At 41.3% G+C, this 24626-nt stretch overlaps 1 protein-coding gene across 1 annotated transcript in view; it reads right to left on the bottom strand.

The window, feature by feature from the left end:
* cd37 (CD37 molecule) overlaps positions 1 to 18298 on the bottom strand; it is a 72708-nt gene extending 54410 nt beyond the window's left edge. Inside the window, exon 1 of the mRNA XM_061232126.1 lies at positions 18113 to 18298. The gene's annotated coding sequence lies outside the window, so the exon portion shown is untranslated. The remainder of the gene's footprint in view (positions 1 to 18112) is intronic.
* Between the last annotated feature and the right edge of the window lie 6328 nt (positions 18299 to 24626).

Raw genomic sequence — 24626 nt, 5'->3', positions numbered from 1 at the left:
TTTCAAAGCATGAATGGCGGCAGTTTGTCTGGAGTGAATCTTCAACCTGGGTCAGACTTACTGCATTCTCTGGTCAGGGTTGTTGAATTCATCAGTCTTACTTGTAAGTACAGTGTTTTAATGATCATGTCAATTAATCAATTTTAGCTCCTAAAATGGTGAAGTAGCTGAATTGAAATAAGCCTGTATTTAAGCCCGTATGCTAACCACTGCATCATCCATGCCGCCTTCTCTGCATTGAGGAGACAATTAATTCAGACCAAATCCCCCAATTCTGACCAAATCCCCAAATGCAGCCCCAAACTTGCAAGGAACCTCCACCATGCTTCACCATGAGCCTTTTTCCATATGATGTATGAATTGCGCAAAAATTAATGGATGTCAATTTACAAATTGTATAATTACTTTTATTAGAGGTTATGGACTTGTATCAAGGGGTACATATTATTTAGTGAGGCCTAGTGGTCCATCCTGTTAAGTCCCCTCACTAAGATTTCTGGCCCTGCCATGGCTTCAAACTTGTTTCTTATGTCTGGCATCCAGCTACCACGGGACTGGCAAGAGCTTGAGCTGAAACGCATGTGCACTGTGAGAATTAGGGTGAAACATCTGCGCACATGACAGATGTGTAAATTAATAACAAAATAAAAGCACTTTAATGTCTGTAGTTGTCACACTTTTCCACAGTTTCTCAAATTAAAATGGTGGTGGTTTTGTCAAACCTCAAGAAATGTTGTGCTTCCAAATTATAAACAACTGAACAAGATACGTCATGAATATAAATTATAACCACTGGTATGACAATTGAAATAATTTTTTCTTAATTTATTGAAGCATCAGAATGTTTTTGAATAGCCAGTGTTGTACTGTCAATGGATATACAATTTACTGTTTGCACTATACTAGCCAACACGAATTATAAAAACTACATTGAGAGGAGTTTTGTCTTTTTTAACAAAGTATTCATGAAAAATAGATGTCACGTCCATGCCCCTTTTCCTATTGTTTTTTTCCTTTCTCTGTGCTTTCACTGTTTTCCCTCTGTCCCCATTACATATCTCCATCCTCCACTCCTTATATGTGTTAATAGTTTAATTCATTTGTAAGTATATTTATGCATGCATTTTTGTTGGATTAAGTTTTGCACTTTCACTTGTGTGGACTGCCTACCAGTTTTTGTTTTTACCCATTATGCTTCTGATCACCCTGTATATACCTGCCTGCCTGGATTATGACCTTTGCCTGTTTTTGGATTACCCTCCTGGTGTGGCCATTATTAATAAAGCATGCTTTATTCACCTTATCCCTGAGTAATACGCATGGTTCCTCTTGTCCTGCTGCCTGACAGAACAAACTAGTCAAAACTGGAACCAGTGGACTCTTGGGCACCTAAGTGGTTCTTAGTTTTTTTTCTTTCTCCACCGACATGAGGAAATTCTCTGACCAGTCACATGTGGGATTCTCTACAGGTCAGGAGCTCTTCCTGTGCTGTTAGATTTTGAACTTCGACTCCACTAATTACAGTAATAATGCCCTCTGTGAAATTATTCTAAATTTACTAAATTACAAACTTTTGTTCGATGAGCTCCCTTGGGCTCTAGACCATCTCTGCATGCTCAGTACCCCGCACTCCATTAAACAGACCCAGTTCCCAGCGCTGCGCCAGATCCAGCTTCAAGCTCCGCTCCAGGCCTAGTTTCCTGCTTTGCCTAAGGCCCAGTTTCCAACAATTCTCCAGGCCCAGCATCCAGTTCTGTCCCAGGTCCAGTTCCCTGCTTCGTTCCAGACCCAGTTCCCAGCGCTGCGCCAGGTTCAGTCTCCTGCTTCACCCCAAAACCAGCTCCCAAAACCACACCAGGCCCAGCTCCCTGTTCTGTCCCAGGTCCAGTCTCCTGCTTCGCTCCAGACCCAGCTCCCGGAACTATGGCAATTCCAGCTTCCAGTTCTATCCCGAATCCAGTCGCCTGCTTCACCCAAGACCCAGATCCCAGCACGGCACTAGGCCCAGACCTCTGGTTCCATCCCTGATCCAGTCTCCTGCTTCACCCCAGATCTGATCCCCAATGCTGCTCCAGTGAAAGTGTCCAGCGCGACTTCAGGTCCAGTCCGCAGCGTCTCTCCTGGACCAGTTTCCAGGATTGTCCCAAGCCCAGTTTCCTGCACTGCACCAGGTCCAGTCTCCAGCGCCTCTCCAGACCAGGTCCCAGGAGTTGCTCCCGCACCAGTGTCCAATTCATGGTGCCTCTCCCAGTCCAGTTTCCAGGATCATCTCGCACCCAGTTCCTGGACTGCACTGAGTTCCAGTTCCAGTGCCGCTCCAGACCCAAGGTCCTGCTCCTTCTCCAGTACCTCCTTGGACTCTTTTCCTCGAGCCACCCCAGGTCCAGCCTCTACCCCAAGCTCTGTCCCCGCCTGCCTGTTTTGTTCTTGGGTTGCTAGTTCATCAAGTCTGTTTCCCTGCTGTACACTCGGTATTCTGTTTTGTTCTAGCCCTCCTGTCTCATTATTCTGTTTCTGTTCTGTTATGGTTTTTGCATGGTTCCACTGTCCCACTGCCTGATATGAAAGATGAAAGTGCACAAAAATAAGAGACTGGAAAACTACTGGGAGTCAACAACATTTAGTATATATTTAAAATTTTTTGAAAATATGGTCACGATCATGTAACATTATCCTGCCTGCAAACACAGAACATCTCACCTTTTGCCCTTTTATTTTGTGCAAATGCTCGGATAGTGGATTACATAATGAAAGCAACTATTGTTTCAATTGGTTCACCTGTAAAGAATATGTGTGTGTTCAACTGATAAATGAAGTTTATTTGAAATGTTGGTGCTTTGCATGTGAACGCAAGATATTTACTTTATTACAAAGGAGGTCAATTGTGAAGATTGTTCCACAGAACTGTTAACGTTAATGTAATGTCATGTAAATGACAACAAATGATGCTGATCGTTGAAGATATTAGTTTCCTGTATGCACATGCACTTTAGGGTTTGCTCTTTGGGGTGATCATATCAGTTTCAGAATTAAAATGGTTAAGAACAATTAAAAAATGTCATACACATTCCATTTAGCACATAGGAGTTATATTTATTGGAATTTGTTATTAGGGCAGCACTGGATGTGATTGGTTCTATCAGGCACCGAATCAAAATGTTATGTTCCTGAGAATGTCTGTTAGTTTAATTGTTATTTCTTGTGATTTATTATTTTTCACTATTCATATCTGGTCTTCTGTTCATTCGTCCACTACAGTCATTGCATTCGTCTTCCCCTGTTACATCTGTGTCTGTATGTTTCTGAGCCACTCCCCTGTCTGTGTGCTGCACTATTCGGGTGCCTTTGGAATTTTCCGGGTTCCAACTATTCCTTTTCAGCCTCGCTTTTTCTTACTTCCTGCTTTTTTTCTAGTTCATGTTGTAATTTACTAATAACAACTGACATATATATTGTACAGTACTAATTATATTAACACACTAACTCTGTCTAACTAATTAATAAACAGTCACTAGTTTTGGGTAAATTTGATTTAATCACGTAAATTAACATACATATGTCCAGTTTCGATTCTGCTCTTTAACTCCGCTTCTCTATTCTATCACTAATTACTTGCTTTGATTTAGCGAAATGTACGCACCTGCCTCCCGCTATCACTACGTCTCTTAACTCTGTGCAATTGTCCACTCCCTAATCCGGAACTGTTTGTATTACATGTGGGTCTATATGTATCCAGTCCACATTTTTGTTTCCCCCTTGTTATTTTATTACTACCCAATTATGTTTCTCACCTGTTGTTTATTTGTAAAGCCCTCCTCACTCCCAAGCCCCGCCTAGTATGTCACTTCCCTTCATGTATTTAAGCCTGGTTATTTGAAATTCCTGAAAGACACCCTTTGCCTGAGACTTTCCATGCCATGCCATGCTCTTTCTGATTTGTTTGAACATCTGATTATTTGTTTTTTTCTTCTGCCTTTGTTTCTGCCTAGCCCTTTTGTACCTCAGCCTTTGCTTTCCTGGATTTTTGACCCGTGCTTTTGTTTTTCAACTATTCTTTTGCAACTCAATTTGGAATTGTATCTTCTGGTTACCTGGCTTTGACTTTGCACTGAATAAAGACAAGGTTTTTGCATACTCCCTGGTCTGCGCTAGGGTCCTCTGAATGGTACATCACAGAAACGGCACCTGTTCTTCCACCAACAGGTTTGGTGTGGTGGTAAATATGATGGTCTCTGCTGCAGGAGACCAGGGTTCAAGGCTTACCTGTTCCCTCCATTTACTCTTTGTTTTGCTCAGTTTTTAAAACAAATGTATAACACATTTTTCAGCTCAGTCCGGGGAGTTGCAATCTTAATGTATACTGTTCTGTAATTTTGTCAATTCCTTTTAATTTCAGTATTTTGTGTAAATAAATAAATAAATAAATAAATAAAAAACAAGTAATTGACCAAAGGGAGATCAAGCTTATGCTTCCGACTGCAAATGATCCCACCTCCTTGCTTTCTTCATCGGGTACCTGACAGAACCTAATGCTGCCCTCAGAACACATTCCAATAAATATAAGTCCAACATGCTTCCATTTATGACCATGTTCAAGCTGGAATTAAGAAGACGCTGTCGACTATTACCTAACAATTCTGAATCTGATGGTAAGACGAACCTCCATCCATCCATTATCTGAACCCGCTTATCCTGAACAGGGTCGCAGGGGGGCTGGAGCCTATCCCAGCATACATTGGGCGAAAGGCAGGAATACACCCTGGACAGGTCGCCAGTCCATCGCAGGGCACACACACACTCTAAACTCATACACTCATACACTCATACAAACAGGCAATTTAGACTCTCCAATCAGCCTAACATGCATGTCTTTGGACTGTGGGAGGAAACCGGAGTACCCGGAGGAAATCCACGCAGACACAGGGAGAACATGCAAACTCCGCACAGAGAGGCCCCGGCCGACGGGGATTCAAACCCAGGACCTCCTTGCTGTGAGGTGGCAGTGCTACCCACTGTACCATCCGTGCCACCGTAAGACGAACCTGAGTTGGTATAATTCAGTACCATGTTTTCTCACAGTACAATTTCAGAGTAAAAGTCCTTCAAGATCCTATAGATTTCATTTATGACCACATTCAAACTGGAATTAAAACTCTGCAAGTGGTCATAAATGAAATATGTAGTATGTTTGAAGGGTTTTTACTCACCACAGTGAAAAATCGTTGCCCTTGCTGATTACACTGCCAGCTGGTCCTTTGTCCAGCAGATGGGGAATTGTTGGTCTATATTCCAATGTGATAACAGAGCTAGAGAAGGCGCAGGGGAGGAAGAGTGAAGTAGTCGCTGGGGATGGAGCATGGAGACGGAGCCTGCAACGGAGACAGGGCTTGAGGCATCACTGGGGACCGGGGTGACACTTTAAACTGGGCCTGTGGAAGCCTGGAGGCTGGACCAGAAGTAACGCAGGGAACAGTGCCCAAGGAGATGCTGGAGACAAGGCCTGGGGCAGTTCCACAGGTTCCATCTCGGCTAGTTTGTTCTGTCAGAATCGTGAACAGAGGAACCACTCGCGGACTCAGGAATTAAGTAAACGGCAGGCTTTACAGCAGGTCTGGGGTTGAGAATGAGGTCCAGGGCAATGTTAATGTTCACACCAAACATCAGAATGGGGGGAAAAATGTGATCTAAGTGACTTTGACCATGGAATAATTGTTAGTGGCAGACAGGGTGGTTTGAGTATCTCAGAAACTGCTGATCTCCTGGGATTTTCACGCACACTAGTCACTAGAGTTTGCAAAGAATGGTGCAAAAAAAAAAAAATCCAGTAAGCAACAGTTCTGCAGACCAAAATGCCTGGTTAATGAGAGACAACAGGGGAGAATGGCCAGACTGGTCAAAGTTGACAAGAAGATGACAGTAACGCAATAACCACACATTACAAGAGTGCAGAGCCTCTCTGAACACACAACACATCATAGCTCTAAGTGGATAGGTTACAGCAGTAGAAGTATAAAAAATAAGTCTAATAAATACCTAATAAAGTGCTCACTGAGTGTATATGGTGCGAGGGGTGGAGACACGTAACAAGAAAAAAAACATGGAACGGAACATAGAAATGGGGAAACGGACATGACAAAAAAAACATGAAACGGAACATGTAACTCAAAAATACATACAGACCCCTCCAAACCTATTGAAACAGCAAGGCTAATTCCTTTGTTTTTGCATTACACTGAATACATTTGGGGTTGAACACGAGACAAGAGTTCAGAATTTCAGCTTTTATTTCTTGGTATTTACACCTAGATGTGTAAAACAACTTAGAACATAGCACCTTTTGTATCAGGCCACCCAATTTTTAGGTGAGCAAAAGTATTGGAACAGAGAGTATTTAAGTAAATGAAAGTACATTGGTATCACCTAACTGCTGCATTTTTCCTTTGTGATGCTTTTCCAGGTTTTTACTGCAGCCTCTTTCAGTTGTTTGTTTCAAGGGGTTTTCCCCTTCCATCTCCTCTTCAGGAGGTAAAATGCATGCTCAATTGGGTTAAGGTCAGGCCAGTCTAAAACCTTCCACTTTTTCTCCATAATGAAGTCCTTTCTTGTGTTGGCAGTGTGATTTGGGTCATTGCCTTGCTGCATGATGATGTTTGTCCCAATTAGTTTGGAAGCATTGCTCCATAAGTTGGCAGACAGAATGTTTTTGTAGACTTCTGAATTCATCCTACTGCTACCATCATCAGTTACATCATCAATGAAGAGTAGTGAGCCCACTCCAGAAGCAGTCATTAAAGCCCAAGCCATGACACTTCCTCCACCGTGGTCTGGTTTACATGTTGGTTTATCATTTCTAACACAAATATAGTCTTCACAGGCAAAACTCAAGGCTAAAACCTAGAGTTTTGGCCAAGAGGACTTCAGTGTATAGCAAAAACAAAGGAATTGACCTTGCTTTTCCAAAACTTTTGGAGGGGACTGTAAAACAGGGAAATCAGGAGATGACAAGAATGAGGGACTGAAAAAGGAACATGACAGTAAAACACGTTCCACAATTTCACATTCAATGTATTATTGAAAAGCAGGCTTGCTCCTTAATTATAAACATACTGAATAATAATACAATATTTTGAGAATGTATTTAGATGATCACTGATATAAAATGGGGTAACAACAATGAAAATGCCCTCTATTGTGGAGCCAAAGGTGTTTTGAATATTCATTCGAGAATAGAGACTAGAAAGATGAGAGATTCCTTGGAAGTCCCCCAAAGAAAATCTCAAGAACAGTTTTTGCGTAACAGTCTCAGTGTGCATATTCAAAAAGCTAAAATGCTTCAGACGTTACTTCAATGCCATACCACTAGTATTGAAGGTTCTAGGTTCAGCTGAAGTTATACTGTATATTTAGCTCACGTCTTTACTGTGCAACAGGATTACTGGCTAGAGAAGTTAATTCAGTTGTGTTCAAAAAAATAGCAGTACACGTAACCTGATGAACCACGGTTATTAGTAGTAGTGATATTTCGGCATGGCAAATACTTCGCTTGTAGATGTAGTAGTGTAATAGAAAAACAACAGACCAAACTGTCACGACATGCATGCTGCTTGTTCTGATTAATTGACTCATTGAAAGGGGCGTGTTATAAAATATATTTCCTTCTGAATTGCTAAGTAAAATAATAATACATCATTTGATTAAAAAGTTGATTGGAGAGGGGAAAATGAGTGCAGAAAAGAATTATAGGATGCTAACTAAAATGATCTCAAATGCTTTAAAATAGCAACAAAAACCCGAAAGAAGCGGAATTAAAATATTACCTACTGTTAAAACGGACCGAAGAATAGTCAGAATGGCAAAGATTCAGCCATTCAGCAGCTCCAGAAAAATCAAAGATGATCTACAATTACCTGTAACTGCTGTTACAGTCAGAAGATGTTTGATCGAAGCTAAGCTATCAGCAAGAAGTCCCCATAAAGCACCATTGTTGAAAAAAGGGCATGTGCAGAATCGGTTCAAATTTGCCAAAGAACACATCAATTGGCCCAAAGAGAAATGGCGTAATATTCTATGGACTGATGAGAGTAAAATTGTTCTTTTCGGGTCTAGTGGTCGTCGGCAGTATGTCAGACGACCCCTAGGTACTGAATTCAAGCCACAGTACACTGTGAAGTAAAGTAAAAATCATGGTATGGGGATGTTTTTCATACTACAGTGTTGGGTTTGTATACCAAGGATCATGGATCAGTTTGAATACATCAAAATACCTGAAGAGATTAAGTTGCCGTATGCCGAAGAGGAAATGCCCCTGAAATGGGTTCCAGATAAAAAGGATTGAGGTAAGGCAGTGGCCAGCTCAATCCCCCGACCTCAATCCCATTGAAAACTTGTGGGGTGAATTTCTGAAGCAAAACCTAAACATATGTAGTTTGTTCATCCTGGGCTGAAATACCCATTTCTAGGTCCCAAATGTTGGTTGACTCGATGCAACGCAGATGTGCAGCAGTTACAAAAACAATGGTTATGCAACTAAATATTAGTTCAGTAATGTCTACACTACACCATTTCTTTGAACAGATTAATATTCCTTTTCTTTGCTTCCAGTAAAAGAATAACGTAGACTTGATCAAATTTGCTAATGCTTTGATTTGGAATTAAATGTGTAATGTTTCCACTAGTGACGGCACGGATGGTGCAGTGGGTAGCACTGCTGCCTCACAGCAAGGAGGTCCTGGGTTCGAATCCCCGTCGGCCGGGGCCTCTCTGTGCGGAGTTCGCATGTTCTCCCCGTGTCTGTATGGGTTTCCTCTGGGTACTCCGGTTTCCTCCCACAGTCCAAAGACATGCAGGTTAGGCTGATTGGAGAGTCTAAATTGCCCATAGGTATGAGTGTGTGAGTAAATGGTGTGTGTGCCCTGCGATGGACTGGCGACCTGTCCAGGGTGTATTCCTGCCTTTTGCCCAATGTATGCTGGGATAGGCTCCAGCCCCCCTGCGACCCTGTTCAGGATAAGCGGGTTAAGGTAATGGATGGATGGATGGATGTTTCCACTACATTTGAAATATTGAACTAAAAGCTATTAACTATATAATATAAAATATTTGCACTTTATTCACTTTTTTTAACGCACTGCTATTTATGTGAACACAACTGTATGTGGGCTCTTCTTGTTTTAGAGAGCCTATACAAAAAGTAGGTAATAGCATTCATGTATACAAGTACTTTTGTAGAAGTATGCAGCAGTGAAACCGAAATTTGAAGTAAACAATGCACATTTCTCCAAGTTAGCAAGTTTTCGGAGTTGCATTATTATGCATTTGGTTTACTGGCCATGAAAAGGACACAGCCCATTACCTTATTTCGTGTAGTGTATGGAATTCCACAATGCAGAGAAGGCGAGGTCCCCCCCACACTCACTCATGTTACAAAATTAGGGACTGTTGTCATTAAAACAATGGCATCCTAATATAGGTTATACAGATAGAGCTGTGAGTTTTAACACTTTAAAATGGTATCTTCTGTTACCATTGTGATTGAAAATGACACTGTTAAAAATGGAATGAATGCAGAAAAACTGACATTGCCACAGCCCTGGTGAGACTTAAGGTGTTAAATTGTGCCACAACACTTTTTTTATTTATATACATACAGCATATTTCAGATTCAAAAACTGCCAAAAAGGATAAACAGAGTACAAAACTTTGTGGGATGAGACTGACAAGCTTAGCCTTCACCACAGTCATAGAGACTCCCACAAAAAACCCCTTTGTCCATGAGAGGACATATGCGTCTTTGATCAAACATTTATGACACAATCCAGCTTCTCAGGATCTTTAGGTACACACATATGTTTTATGTGAAAACAATAGGACACACACTTAAGCATACTCTGGTACACTATAAATCATTACAAAATAATATATTGTAATAGATAAGTATTTATAAAATAAAGACTCAGTCACTTATTCTGGAAAAAAAGAGGGTACAAATGTTCCAGGTGCCTGCACAATAGTATCATGTGTCTAAGGTGATCTTACTGAAGAGGTAACATTACTGACTGACACCATGAAATTTTAATGTAGAGAGAAAATTAAGCACCCTTTTTTGAAATACAATCAGTACCTTCCTTGAAAGAAAGATTATTTCAAAGTAATGTTTGAACATCCACCAGCATGACCATTATTAACTGGCCTACATATACACTACAAAAAAACAAAAAGGTTTTACAGTTTAGAAAACATGAATGCATTAATTAATTTGAAATGTTTGACAGTTGCTTATGGAATGTGTTATTTACTTTATAATGCATGCCTTGATGCACCAGGTAAATATTACCTCAATCAAAATCTAATACTAGATTTCAAAGGTGTTCTTAAATCTCCTAAAATTTACTTTATAACAATACATGCATATACTTACACAACAAATTCCAAATGTAGCAACTAAATGGAATCTGCTTGCATAACACTATGGCTGCCCCCCAATGGTCGATTAGTCAAAGTATTGGCCAGAGAACCATTCACTGACGAAGATTCTTTTAGTCGAATCATCATTTATTGTGCGTTAACATACGTCTGGTCGCATTGGTTTGGCACTATAGATCATTCTTAATCACGTGACAACATCGACCAGGAACACATTTTTGTGGTCAAACACAGGGTTTGAACTAGGCCTAGATGAGTTGACAAAGTGTTATGATGGAGCCCAGTCAATATCAGGTTTTATATAAAGGTTGGATGGTTGGCGTGTAACAGAAGAAAACAAATATCTAAGAGGGGAGCTTCACTACTGCAGAAACCCTCTGTGTGCCCTCTGTAGGAATAGGTTGCATCAGCTGTTCTTCAGTTCAAACGTAGCCTAGTTCACTATAACTTTAAATCCTACTAATACTCTTGATTTATGCATTACTAATGTCACTACTGGTTGTGTACTACCAATGTACTACTCATTCACCATTTGGCCATGGGGAACTTCAAAGGGCCTCCTCAAAGTGGTTGAAGATAAGAAAAGAAGTAAAAAGGCATTCAGTCAATTGGGGTGAGTGTGAGTGTGTGTGTCTCAATGGGGGAGGCCTAGTAAACTTCATGCTGGCACCTCTCATACTATTAAGATTCCAGATCTTAAAAATGGTTAATTCACCTACAACCACTATTTTCGGGATTCTAGATCAGCCCATACCAGAATAGAGCGGAATCCAGAGTGTGACTGCTATCTTCATAACTTGGTGTAATCACTGGCTGATCTAGTCTGTCCACATAGTTGTAGGGACCACGTAACTAAATTAGCAATATACTTTCCCATTATAAGAGCAAGACATCCTTGTTGGACTTTCTCTTTTCTCTTTGGCCCTTTCCTTCACCTCATCTGGTCTCCGGCTTCTACAACTGCATGTAGCTAGATACTTCTAGGACCCCCCCAATCATTAATCAATATACATGGGCCAGGGGACTTGCTCACCTAAAAATTGGATGGTCTGATACAAAAGGTGATTTGTTTTAAGTAAGGGTGTGAATGTTTAAACAGTTGTAAACAAAATTACAAACAGATAACCAATCTTTTTTTCTGAAGCTGAAATGGTAAACTCAGTTTAAAATAAATGCATGTTCACCACCAGGCATATTATTGTGGTTTACATTCTAAACTAGCAGTCGACAAGCTACAGTAGTTCTAGCAAGCAATCTTTGGCCATTTCAGAGGGTTCAAAATGCCAACACCACAGGGAATTGAATGATACAGTATTATAGTTACAAATTAATTTCTGTAGCTATTGGTTGACTTGTGGCTTATTGTAATGTACATAGTTTCTTAATGTTCACAAAGGATCCGTGTTTATTCGTTGACATGCGAATTCAAACTAGCTACCGGCAAACTCAATGTAGCTTTCGACTATGCCGTATATATAAAAACAAATAAAGCAATACAAAATTGTACAAGTGTTGCACGCAGTACTACAATATGCCGTTTACATTCTAAACTAGCAATAAATCTGTGACCATTTCTGGGGGTAAAGAATGCAAACACCGCAGGGAATTGTAATCAAAGTGCAAGTGCTATTGTAATCAAAGATAACTGTAGTTGTTGGTTCACTTATAGCTTATTGTATTGCGTTTCTTCATCCATGTGTATTCACTGACACGCAAATTCTAACTACCAGCAAACTGAATATAGGTTTCCACAATGGACTATCTACATAACAATAAATAAAGCAATACATTTCAATACAATACAATACAAATATTGAGTGAAAATTCATCAGAAAAATTGACAATTTTATTGTCCCGTGCCATATAAAATGCATTAGGAAAGTTTACCGTTACATACAACATACCAGTCACCTATGGTAAAATAGACCTGGTGTTATCATATTATATCATGCAAATATTGCGTGACCACAGAATTGACTGCAGAAGCCATCGGGAAGAGGGATGAAAACATGAAGAATTATAATTCTAACCGATGCATTTTAGAAAATGACACGCGATAGACCAGAATGCCTGGACATAAACTACAGGGATTTAACTACCCTACAGGCTTCTGTAACTGTGAGATTACACAATGTCAATGTAAATCCATCCATCCATCATCTTAACCCGCTTATCCTGAACAGGGTTGCAGGGGGGGCTGGAGCCTATCCCAGCATACTGTCGAGGACCCGGCCCTAGGCCCCCCTGATGAGAGATTGACGGGGGATGGGTTAGAAAGGAATGCATTGTTAACCCCTCGCACACGCCATCGAGGTGGTAGTAAGAACGCCCGTAAGAAGAAAAATATGTGGTTCAGAGAATGAGCAGCCATACTTGTCAGTAGAGGAGTCTGAAGTCGGGAGACTTAGATTTAGGGTTTTAAGGAGCAAGGTTAAAGTTCTGACTGAGAATACCCCAACCCTACAGGGGAGGGGCACAATGCCTGGCTAAAAAATAAGGAAAACGGAAGGGATGTCAATACCGAAAGAAAATTAATGATTAATGGCGGATAATTTACACTCAGCTATTGGCTGGATGTCCTTTGTAGATCCCTTAAGGCGCCACAAAAAGGGGCACCTGAAGAGGGTGTTGAGATGGTGGCAGGCTTTAACGTCTGGCTTGCATGAGATCAAAGTTTGGAGGAAGTCAAGGAGAGATTATGAAACTGACACAGACACCAGTGATGAATAGGTTCATTAAAAACAACATAAGGGCTAGTGTTTTTCCACTCGTATATTAAGATGGTGGAAATTCCCAAACCAGAGGGGCCCATGAAATAAAATATTGGGGACAGTTCTTTTGAGGTATGAGAAAATGACAATTGGAAAAACAGAAATAATTAATATGATCATTAAAAAACAGGTTATATAAAAGATAAATGTCTTCCCGCTTGACATAATGGGGGCATTTCTTATCAAAAAAGGTACACTTTTGTATGCAAAAAAGATATATAAGGAATAAGCTTTTAGACCTTAGAGCAGGATCCCAGAATTTGGCTTCAGAAGATATCTACGAGCTGGTGAAGAAAGAGCCACGCAGAACAATTATAACCAAGCTGGAGTGGTAATTATAATCTATATTACTTGTAGAAGTAGGAAAAGTAACATATTATAAGTTTACTTTTATATATCTTTTATTTCTCATTAGGGTACTATATAAAGTAGAAAAATGTAGAGAAATTATCATATTTAGATAAATATAATATTATAGGAATAGTTTCTTTTTAAACGTCAAGAAGGGGGAGCTATAGGATAAGGCTAAGGCCAAAGAGGATGGATATAGGAAGGGTGTACCTTGATTTTTAAACATCGTGGTGGAAAGGTAATTTAGAAAGAGCTAAGAGGGGTATATGTAACTTGCATGTGATTAGCAAACTGCAAAAGATGATATGTACACTGTAATCTGTATAACTCTATTCTTTTGATTGATTATAATAAAGTATATCTTACTATAATCATATGTGATAAAGAGTCTTTAGAGGAATACATTGAATACAGGACATCGATTACCAGATTTGCATCACACCCTTCACTTCGAGACTGGGCTGGAAGTTCAGTAGAACTTACCAGGGCTCCAGGACGTTCGGAGTACTTGAGTTCGTCCCCGAGACACCTCATTGTGAGGTACTGCTCGTGGGAACGTGAGGTCTGAGCTCGGCAAGGGGTCCGTGGCTCACGACAATACATTGGGCGAAAGGCAGGAATACACCCTGGACAGGTCGCCAGTCCATCGCAGGCCACACACACCAGTCACTCAGACACTCATAGGCAATTTAGACTCTCCAATCAGCCTAACCTGCATGTCTTCGGACTGTGGGAGGAAACCTACGCGAACATGCAAACTCCACACAGAGAGGCCCTGGCTGACCGGTATTCGAACACAGTACCTCCTTGCTGTGAGGCAGCAGTGCTACCCACTGCACCATCCGTGCCACCAAAATACAATTACATTTGTCAGTACTCCAGTTTCAAAAATAAAAAATAAATAGATACAACCCCAAGCGGTTATAAGCAGTATTGGTTACATGGTTAAACATTTAAAAAATGGAATGGTATCTGTTTACAGAAACTGATGATTTGTCACATCCCTCGTTCTAAGTTGGGATCAAATATCGATAAAAAATACCAGGAAATAAAAGCTGAAATTCGGATCTGTCATTCATGTATATCTTTTGACCTCAGATTCAATTGTCTTTAGTGTATAGCAAAGACAAAGGAATTGACCTTGCTGTTCCAATACTTTTGGAGGGGACTGTAGATAATATAATAATTTGTTAATAAATATGATAATATTTTATATTAATTTATGTATATGTTTAGAATATTTTCATGTGCTCACAGTGCATCAAGCCATTGAAAACCTTGTTGATGATATTGATATTCCACTTCTAACAGGTTGTGGCCTTTGCCTAGCCACTGGATGTGTTGTTTTTTAATACAGCAATTCATTATTTCATACGCTATTGAACTGTACCTGCGTTAATTTCTCATTATACTTAAGATCATCCAGTTCAGTTCAAAGATTCACATTGTTATTGACTTGTTGTAGCATAATGTTGGCAATTTTTTGCAGATAGCCAATAGTCTTCCCAGGATGTGTTATGCTTTAATACAATACTACCTAATTGAATGTACTATACCATTGTAATTGTATTTATATATTATTAATGTATTTCATGTAATATTGAGTTTTATGTTTTCGGCTGGGCAGCACGGATGGTGCAGTGGGTAGCACTGCCACCTCACAGCAAGGAGGTCCTGGGTTCGAATCCCCGTCGGCCGGGGCCTCTCTGTGCGGAGTTTGCATGTTCTCCCCGTGTCTGCGTGGGTTTCCTCCGGGTACTCCGGTTTCCTCCCACAGTCCAAAGACATGCACGTTAGGCTGATTGGAGAGTCTAAATTGCCCGTAGGTATGAGTGTGTGAGTGAATGGTGTGTGTGCCCTGCGATGGACTGGCGACCTGTCCAGGGTGTATTCCTGCCTTTCGCCCAATGTATGCTGGGATAGGCTCCAGCCCCCCTGCGACCCTGATCAGGATAAGCAGGTTCAGATAATGGATGGATGGATGGATGTTTTCGGCTGTTATTCACTTTAAAACATCATCATCTGGGCTCAGATTGACATATCAAAAAAGAAAATTATGAATATTGTTCAGAAGAGCTATTCACCATGAGAAGGGTTTTCCCAGGCTGCCATACAAATGTGAAGCTGTGTTCACAGGCAACTATGTGGTGCACTCTGGTCGGCCTACTGCTGTGTACATTAGCATGAGCCAACTATTAAAATAAAAGGCGCTTGTGAGCCGTAATGTGGACCTAAACTGACTACTTTGGCTGGGGAGTGATGGAGCAGCTGTGATGGTCAAAGAAAATCAATAGCCTATTTGTGTCAAGAAAATTTTGCTCAAGCATGCTGAACATTTTCATCCATTACGTATATTTCCTGAGAATTTTGGTTGATAAAAGATGCCTTGGTATGTTATAGATGCCTTGCCACAGATCTTACTTCTCATAAATTCTAGAGTAAATTATTCAAGAGATCGGAGTTGCTGTTGCGTCACAATCTTTTTATATTTTACTAATGTTAGAGCAAGGGCAAGGAATTAATTTTTTTATAAACAATATTCAGCAATAGCTGACCAAGGACAGTGAATAAAACTTCTTAATAATATGAATTCATGAATTATGTACTGTATCTGTTTAGGTTAAATTGTGAACTTTCATTCACATTCACAAATTTTTTGCTTGTATTGCTGTAACCATGTCACCTAGTCATTTTAATTATGGCATACATACATAAATGCAATGCAAATGAGTCCTCTGACTCTGGGTAAGTGGAAACATATTTGTTGGTTTAATTATCTACCAAATGTTTCACCAATTGATTCACCTCAGCCTCACCTCATTCACCAACTTTTTGCACTACTTTTATTCTTCATGGCATGCATAGCTGTTTCTGACAATGTAGCTTAAGAGGGAAAATAATCCCTCAAAACAAGAAAAGTGGAATGGCTTGTTAAAATTCTGGGATTGCAATTTATGGTTGGGACAAATTATCCTGCAATTCCTCATTCATGCCTTTTTTGCGCTCCCACCACCACCCCAGCATCCACCGGTGAGCTCTGCTTCTGAAGATCCCCATCAGGGTGGGTTTGTAGCTACTTTCGGCAGGCTTTACAACAGGGAGTAATGAGAGGCCTTTACATTGCATTTACAGTAAACCTCAAGTATTGTTAATTAATCGTGAATTGTCTGACTAAAATAGTTTTCTCTATTAACACATCACATCTAAGCCCAGTTTTACATTAGTGTTTACTTTCACCTGGTGAGCTATGGTCAACTGACCCTATTATAGCTTTGCAAGCTTCACACTAAAACTAGATAATTGTATTGGTAGGGGCACCAGTAGTACATGATGTTTGTCCTCATCCAATGTAATCCTGTGCCTGCTATAAATATTAATGGACACATTTTCCAACAGCTCTACTCCCATAAAAGTGGTAGGGCCTACATCAGATTGGATTTTAGGATTGGATTTTATGGAATAGGCAGTGTGAAGATATTTGGTGGTCAACTCTACCATCAAATCATTAGGGTACTTTAGTATTATTTGTAATGAGGAAATTGATAAACACCTAATTTTATGTCTGACTAAGGGCATAATAAATGGTTGAATTTGACCGGTATGGGATGTGCTACATCAGCAAAAAAAGGAAAATAATAGGAGGCTATATGAGCAACTACTCATTTAAAGGGAATGCGGAAATCGCTTGGATCTTTATAATGCAGCCGTTTGTCTTTAGTGCTCTGACAAAGGAAAATATTCAGAAACGCATCAGTACATGATTCTCGTGGCGGGATCAGCAAGCAAATATAATACAGGAAATACAAAACCGGGAAGAGCATTAACTCAGACAAAAACAATTTTAGAGTTACACATAGTGTGTGTGCACGTGTGTAGGCTTAGTGCTCTGATAAAGGAAAACATTCAGAAACGCATCAGTACAAGATTCTCGAGGTCTAATAAAATTAACCACTATGGCAGGATCAGCACTCAAATATAATACAGGAAATACAAGATCTGAAAGAGGATTAACTCAGACACAAAAACAATTTTCGAGTTACACATAGTGTGTGTGCACGTGTGTAGGCTTTACATGTTTATGTTTACATGTGTGTGTGTGCACGATAGGTGAGGTGATATAGATAGCATTATTATTATTATTATAATTATTATTATTATTATTATTATTATGGATAATCATTATTAGAGATATGGATCATGATAGATAATCGTAATATTTCACATGCAGACTCAATGTTTTAGCTTAAATGTAGCCTACAGGATGGTCAATATTTACAAATATAAACCTATTTTAAGATCACAGCAATGCTAAATGAGAATCGTAAAATTGGATCGCTTTACTTGGAATTCGTAAACCCGCTAAGACTGAGAAAATAAATATTCGTTCTTCCAAGACACAAATAGTTTATTCGTGATAATTATTTTTACGCGATGGGTGGTGAAATTCTTTCCACACGCCAAACCGCCACCTGCCTGGGCACTGTTACTGTTACACTGAGGACATTAGCTACGACATTATTAAGACAGATCTTAATAATCTAAATAAACAAATATAATAGATCACTTACCTTCTGTTACGTTCTAAGAAGTAACTCAAATTACTGTACGTAGCCTGCACACGTTAGAATGTAATACGTAAATAGGTTTTCAGGTCAATAACCGAAAGGTCAGGCAAGTGTTCCGGAACTATCTAGATAGTTTTAGCAACCCAGCGAAAAGTAGACTCAGTAGACTACACTAAAACTTTCCATTGATGAAACAAGTTTCAGTTACAAACCTTCCGTGTTGAATCGGCGTCATCGTCAATATGACGTGTATTATGTGCTGGCGGAGGAAACATTGCTTGGAAGTAGCAAGTTGCTACATATTTGTTTAAATACACATTTACTGTGAACATCTATTCACCATCGTCCTTCTCATGTTACCCTATCCTCGCGGTTTATAGCTTGCAATAAAGTAGATGGCATTTTTTAAAATATATATACTACCCATAGTACAAAAGCAAGACGACGATTTCGCTTGGCAGTGAAAACTTAATGATATCGTGTTACAAAATGTTTAAACTGTAATTACCCCAAACAAACTATAGTGTAAAAACGAGAAAAGTGCGGGATGTGGGGCCAAAACTTTTAAACAGATAGGCTACATGGTTTGACAGACATTTAAATTACATTGTTTATGACAGCCTATATTGTTGTACCTGACCGTCATGTCGTTATCTCTCCTCTCAGCGTCCCAATGACCGTTTCTATCTACCTTGATAGTTTTTAAGCAAACAGTTGTACGCTATACGACGTGCCGTCTATCATGTGCGGAATCAGATTATTGTCGAAATTAGTTATGAAAGAAAGCATCATAACTTTGATTCAAATTTGTATTAAAATAATCAAGCAAGGCATTTCTGATTGAGAGCAAAGAAATAAAGTTGAAAGGCAAAATATAGATTTCTCAAAAAGATTTTTTGTTTGATATATGATACGTTGTTCTGTTTGAGACCTTTGCCACAAATCTTATTCTATAGAATAGCAGCGGTAAAGTCTGTTCTAAACCGGTTTTACACCAGATGCGGCCGCACAAGCGGAATGCACTTGGAACAGTTATTTCCACCAGAAGCCGCAATCACAAGCCAGGGACGCATGTCGCAGGCACGTTCATGTAGGCAACCAGTTAACTGATTATTGTTCTCATCCACTCACCTCATTTTAGTTCTATATCATTCTTTTGCTTTTGTGCACAGCATTTTTGAAATCATCAGCTCAACTGCCTACACTTTATGATGTTAGGCCGGCAGCCCGAAAAAAACAGACAAATATGCAAAACACAAGTGGATTCATTGTAAACAGAAATATATTTATATGACCACATTGTTCTTTTTTATCTTCATACTTTTAATAAATCTGTTAAATTATGTTGTATGTGTTGTTTATACAGTGTATCTATCTTCTACATGCACATTTAGTTCAGTAAAAAGTACAGCACAGTACAGTTATTCATCCAACACTACAGATCAAAACTATACAGACAGGATAAGCTAAAGACGGAAGTCGAAAACAAAACAGGTAGTAAGTGGAATCAATCAGGAATAAACGCTGGAGAGTATGGAGCAAACACATAACAATCAGGGGTGCATTTCCCGAAGCCTTAACGCTACGTCGTTCGTAAGTTGTACCTTAAGCTCTACCATGTACCTAAGCTCTACGAGTCAGCATGTTTCCTGAAACTTTCTTAGCTAAGTATACCTTCTGTACGTTGTACTTTCGTAAGGTTGGTCTGGACCATTCTTCGCTATACCTTAGCGATGTTGTCAGCTCACTCCGCTAGTGGCCACCACTGTTACGACCGCAAGCCTCTGAAATCAGCTGTTGCTCTTGTCACAGTGTTGTACTTTGTGTTGCTAGCCACTAGGTGTCACAACATTGATTTTGTCTCACTGCTTAATTGTCTTGTTGTACGCACCTGTTGTTAAGTCTTGTGATTAGTGTTGCCCATTGTCTCCTGTATATAGTTCGTTGTTTTTTGGCTTTATGGAATTTTGGGAAATCCTGTTTTTGTTTTTGTTTCGTAAATCTTCTGTGCTTTTGGAACTTTGTATTTTGTTCAAATAAATAATTGGACTACACCTGCAGTAATCCGCAATTGAGTCATTCTCAGAACTTGGTGGTCGAGGGGATTGGCATCTGACTAACACGCCAGAGACTGGGGTTCTAGACCCGACTGTGACAGAAGACTCAAACATGTCTGACCCAGCGGATGCTTCTGCAGGAGAAACCAGTAGTGTTAATCTGGCGGTTTCTGAAATTCAAAAAATCATGACAGCTCTCAACAGTTTTTGTGGCACTATGGACGAGCTGTTGAGCAGGCTCTCATTCTCCAGCAACAGACTCTTGCCCATCATGATCAACTCCTTCAGCAGCTCGTCCAGTCGGTGCGGAACCCAGGACCCGATCCACCAGGGGAACAGCCTCCATCTCCCGATCCTCCGGCCCCACCACCACCGGCACCTCTGCACCTCAAAGATACAACGGTAACTCTGGTGGTTGTCGTGGGTTCGCAACGCAATGCCAACTGATCTTTGAGCTGCAGCCCTCCACGTTCCCTTCCGCTAGGTCCAAAATAGCTTATGTGATCACCCTATTGACAGACAAGGCATTAGCCTGGGCCACGGCAATCTGGCAGAAACAGGGTCCTGAAAGTCCTGACGTCTCTCTCTTTACCAATCAGATGCTGCAAGTTTTTGACCAGTCTGCTGCTGGCAAAGAGGCGGCTAAGAGACTCTTGCTTCTCCGCCAAGGGGAAGACCGAGCATCTGATTACACCATTTCTTTCCGAACTTTGGCTTCAGAAAGTGGCTGGAATGAGACGGCCCTGGTTTCCACCTTTTTAAATGGCCTGTCGGACTCCCTGAAAGACTGTTTAGCCGTAACCGAGTGCCCTAACGATCTTGAGTCTCTCATCTCTCAGTCTATATGTCTAGATAATCGTCTCCAGGAGCGTCAACGGGACCAGATCTGTGTCCAGCCGCCAACCAGCGTCCAGAGCCGGTCCACACCTCCTGTACTCACCTGGGACTCTCCTGCTTCCCCTGAGGCCACCGAACCCATGCAGATCGGACGAACATGGCTCTCACAGGAGGAGAGGGATCGGAGACGGAGGGTGAGGCTGTGTATTTATTGTGGTAAATCGGGCCATTTCAGACGTTCTTGCCCCGAACTCCAGGGAAAAGGTCACCCCCGTTCAGCCGAGGGAGGGCTGTGACGGAGGTCACTTGTTCTCCCAAACTTCCCGGAACCAGAGTCTACCTCTCAGTAACCTTGGCCTGGAGAGAGCGAAGACACTCCTGTCAGGCGTTAGTGGACTCTGGTGCTGCTGGGAATTTCATTGACACCACCCTGGCCCAAAGACTGAAGATTCCCCAAGCCGCCTTACAAACTCCGCTCTCTGTGTCGGCATTAGACGGCCAACCTCTCGGCGATGGGAAGGTTACGTCGACCACCACTCCACTCCGCCTTATTGTTGGGAACCATAACAAAACCATTACCTTACACTTGATTGACTCACTAGAATTTCCCGTGGTCCTGGGTTTTCCATGGTTGAATCGTCACAACTATCCTACTTGCCATGCCACCTGCCTTTTTTCAAGACTATATCCTGTGTCCAAGTCTCCAGATCCCTCTGAGCGAAGTCACATTCCCAGTGAGTATCTCGACCTTAAGGAGGTGTTTAGCAAACAAAGGGCCTGCACACTTCCACCCCATAGATCGTACGATTGCTCAATAGAACTCTTGCCAGGATCCAGTCCCCCATGAGGTCGGATCTTCTCTCTCTCCTTACCTGAAAGGAAAACCATGGATGATTACATCAAGGATGCCCTCTCCACCGGATTTATACGCCCCTCCACATCCTTCCGCGTGGAGCTCCAAGCTGCCATGGGCAGAATATGCTCACAACACCCTCCAGTCCTCCTCCACTGGCCTTTCTCCATTCCAGTGCCAGTTTGGGTTCCAGCCACCCTTATTCCCCGAACAAGAAAACGAAGCAGCCGTGCCATCAGCGCTACAGGCGGTGCAGACGGACCTGGATGAGGGTCCGTCAGGCACTGCTTCGCACGGCCAGACGGAACCAGGAGCAGGCCAACCACCACCGAGGGCCAGCTCCTCGCTTCCGCCCGGGACAGAGGATCTGGCTATCTTCCAGGGACCTACCTTTGCAGGTGGAATCCCGTAAACTGGCTCCACGCTACATTGGCCCTTTCAAGGAGACCCATCGGGTCAATCCGGTGACCTACAGACTTGCATTGCCCAGTTCCATGAGAATCCACCCCACGTTTCATGTTTCCTGGTTAAGACCAGTTCTCACCTCCCCTTTTGCCCCAGCTCCCAAGCCCCCTCCTCCACCCCGTATGGTTGATGGTCAACCGGTATACACTGTCCGGCGGCTGCTGGACTCCCGTCGGGTCCAACGGTCGGTCCAATACCTGGTGGACTGGGAGGGCTACGGCCCGGAAGAACGGTCATGGGTTCCTGCCCGGAACATTGTTGACAAGACTCTAATTAGAGACTTTCACCAGCAGCATCCTGGTCGTTCAGGGAATGCCAGGAGGCGTTCCTAGAGGGGGGGGGGGGGGGGGGTTCTGTCATAGTGTTGTACTTTGTGTTGCTAGCCACTAGGTGTCACTACATTGATTTTGTCTCACTGCTTAATTGTCTTGTTGTACGCACCTGTTGTTAAGTCTTGTGATTAGTGTTGTCCATTGTCTCCTGTATATAGCCTGGTCCTTTTCACTTGGTCTTTGTTGAGTCTTCACTTTACCCTCCGTGAGTAACCCTGTCTGATTCCCTGTCTACCTGTACCTTTATTGGATATTCTGTTTTTGACCCTGGATTGTTTATACACTACGAGACTGGATTGCCCTTTGTGTTTTGGCTACCTTTTGGAGTATTTTTAGTTTTCCCTTTTTGGAAGTTCTTTGTTGTTTTTTGGCTTTATGGAATTTTGGAAAATCCTCTGTTTTTGTTTTTGTTTCATAAATCTTCTGTGAACTACATTCTCAGAACTTGGTGGTCGAGGGGATTGGCATCTGACTAGCACACCAGAGACCGGGGTTCTAGACCTGACCGTGACAGCTCTTAGTTACATCTTAATCTGTTAAGCAATGTGAACACTAATAATTCTACAGTTGTAGTTGGCTAATAATATTACTAAAATACCACATTAATGGCACTGTTTTCATGCAAATAATAAAATTATAAATTACGAAGGATGCATGTTGCACTTTATTGAACATGTTGCCTAATTGCCCTTCTCTCGATAGTTAAATGTTGTAAAGCACTATTCTTACTAACTACGACTAATTTAGATATTGTGCAGTACTAATCCGATTAATACACTTACTGTCTGTCTAACTAATAAACTAACAGTCACTTTAATTGGGTAGTTTAGATTCATCACGTAACTAACTCACTAACGTAATCTCCTAGCTTTTCACGCTGTTCTATAACTGCGCCATCCTATGCCATCCCTGATTACTACTCGCTTAGTTTCAGCGAAGTCTTTGCACCTGTCTCTTACTATCACTACATCTTCACTCTCTGCAAATGTCTACTCCCTAATCCAGAGCCGTATGTTTTACTTGTGTGTTATGTGCATCCAGCATTTTCGTCTCCCCCTGTTAGAGTATCTGTTACGCTGAGGGGAACAGAGGAACCAAAAGCAGACAGGGGTGAAGGAAAAAAAGGCCAATTTAATTGCAACAGCAGGGACAGACAGAGCGGAGTCAAAAACCAGGGGGTCAGTCCAACAAGGCAGAGGTACAGAAATCCACAACATGCAAAGAAGAGTCCAGGGAAGCAGGCAGGGGTCAAAACAGGAAATCCAGATATACAAAGGCAAGGAAACAAGGAGGCTAGAACTGGGGGAAGGAATAAATGGCTTGGGGCTCAGAAAAAATCACAAGACGAACAGCGTGCAACTGAAAAGGACAAATATAAATACACAGGGGAATGAGACAAACTAGGCGGGGCATGGGAGTGAGGGCGGTCTAACAAATAAACATCAGGTGAGACACATGAAAGGGTAATAGGACAATAACGAGGGGGAAACAAAAACGCGGACTGGATTCACAAAGACACATGTAATACAAACGGCTCCGGACTAGAGAGTAGACAATTGCAGAGAATCAGGAGATGCAGAGATACGGATGAAACTAAGCAAGTAATAGAATAGGGAGGCAGAGTTACAGAACAGAATTGAAACTGGAGATGCGTTAGTAAGTTAGTTAAGTGATTTAAATTACAAATACCAAAAACTAGATTGACATACATATTAGTGTGTTAGTATAATTAGTACTGTACAACTTCTATGTTAGTTGGGATTAGTATATTAGTGCTATGTACAAACATGAAATGGAGAGAAAGCAGGAAGTAAGAAATGCAAGATTGGAAGGAAGGTTGAACCCCGGAACTACCGTAAACACCCGAATAGTGGGGCACGCAGACAGGGGAGTAACTGGGCTAGTAAACATTCAGACTCAGACATCACAGGGGAAGACGAGTGCAAAGACTAATGAATATAAACAGAACACCA

This window comes from Conger conger, chromosome 2 (genome assembly GCF_963514075.1).
Source record: "Conger conger chromosome 2, fConCon1.1, whole genome shotgun sequence".
Lineage (NCBI taxonomy): Eukaryota > Metazoa > Chordata > Actinopteri > Anguilliformes > Congridae > Conger > Conger conger.
The sequence above is the reverse complement of the archived record's forward strand: the minus strand, read 5'-3'. Positions and strand labels throughout refer to the sequence as shown.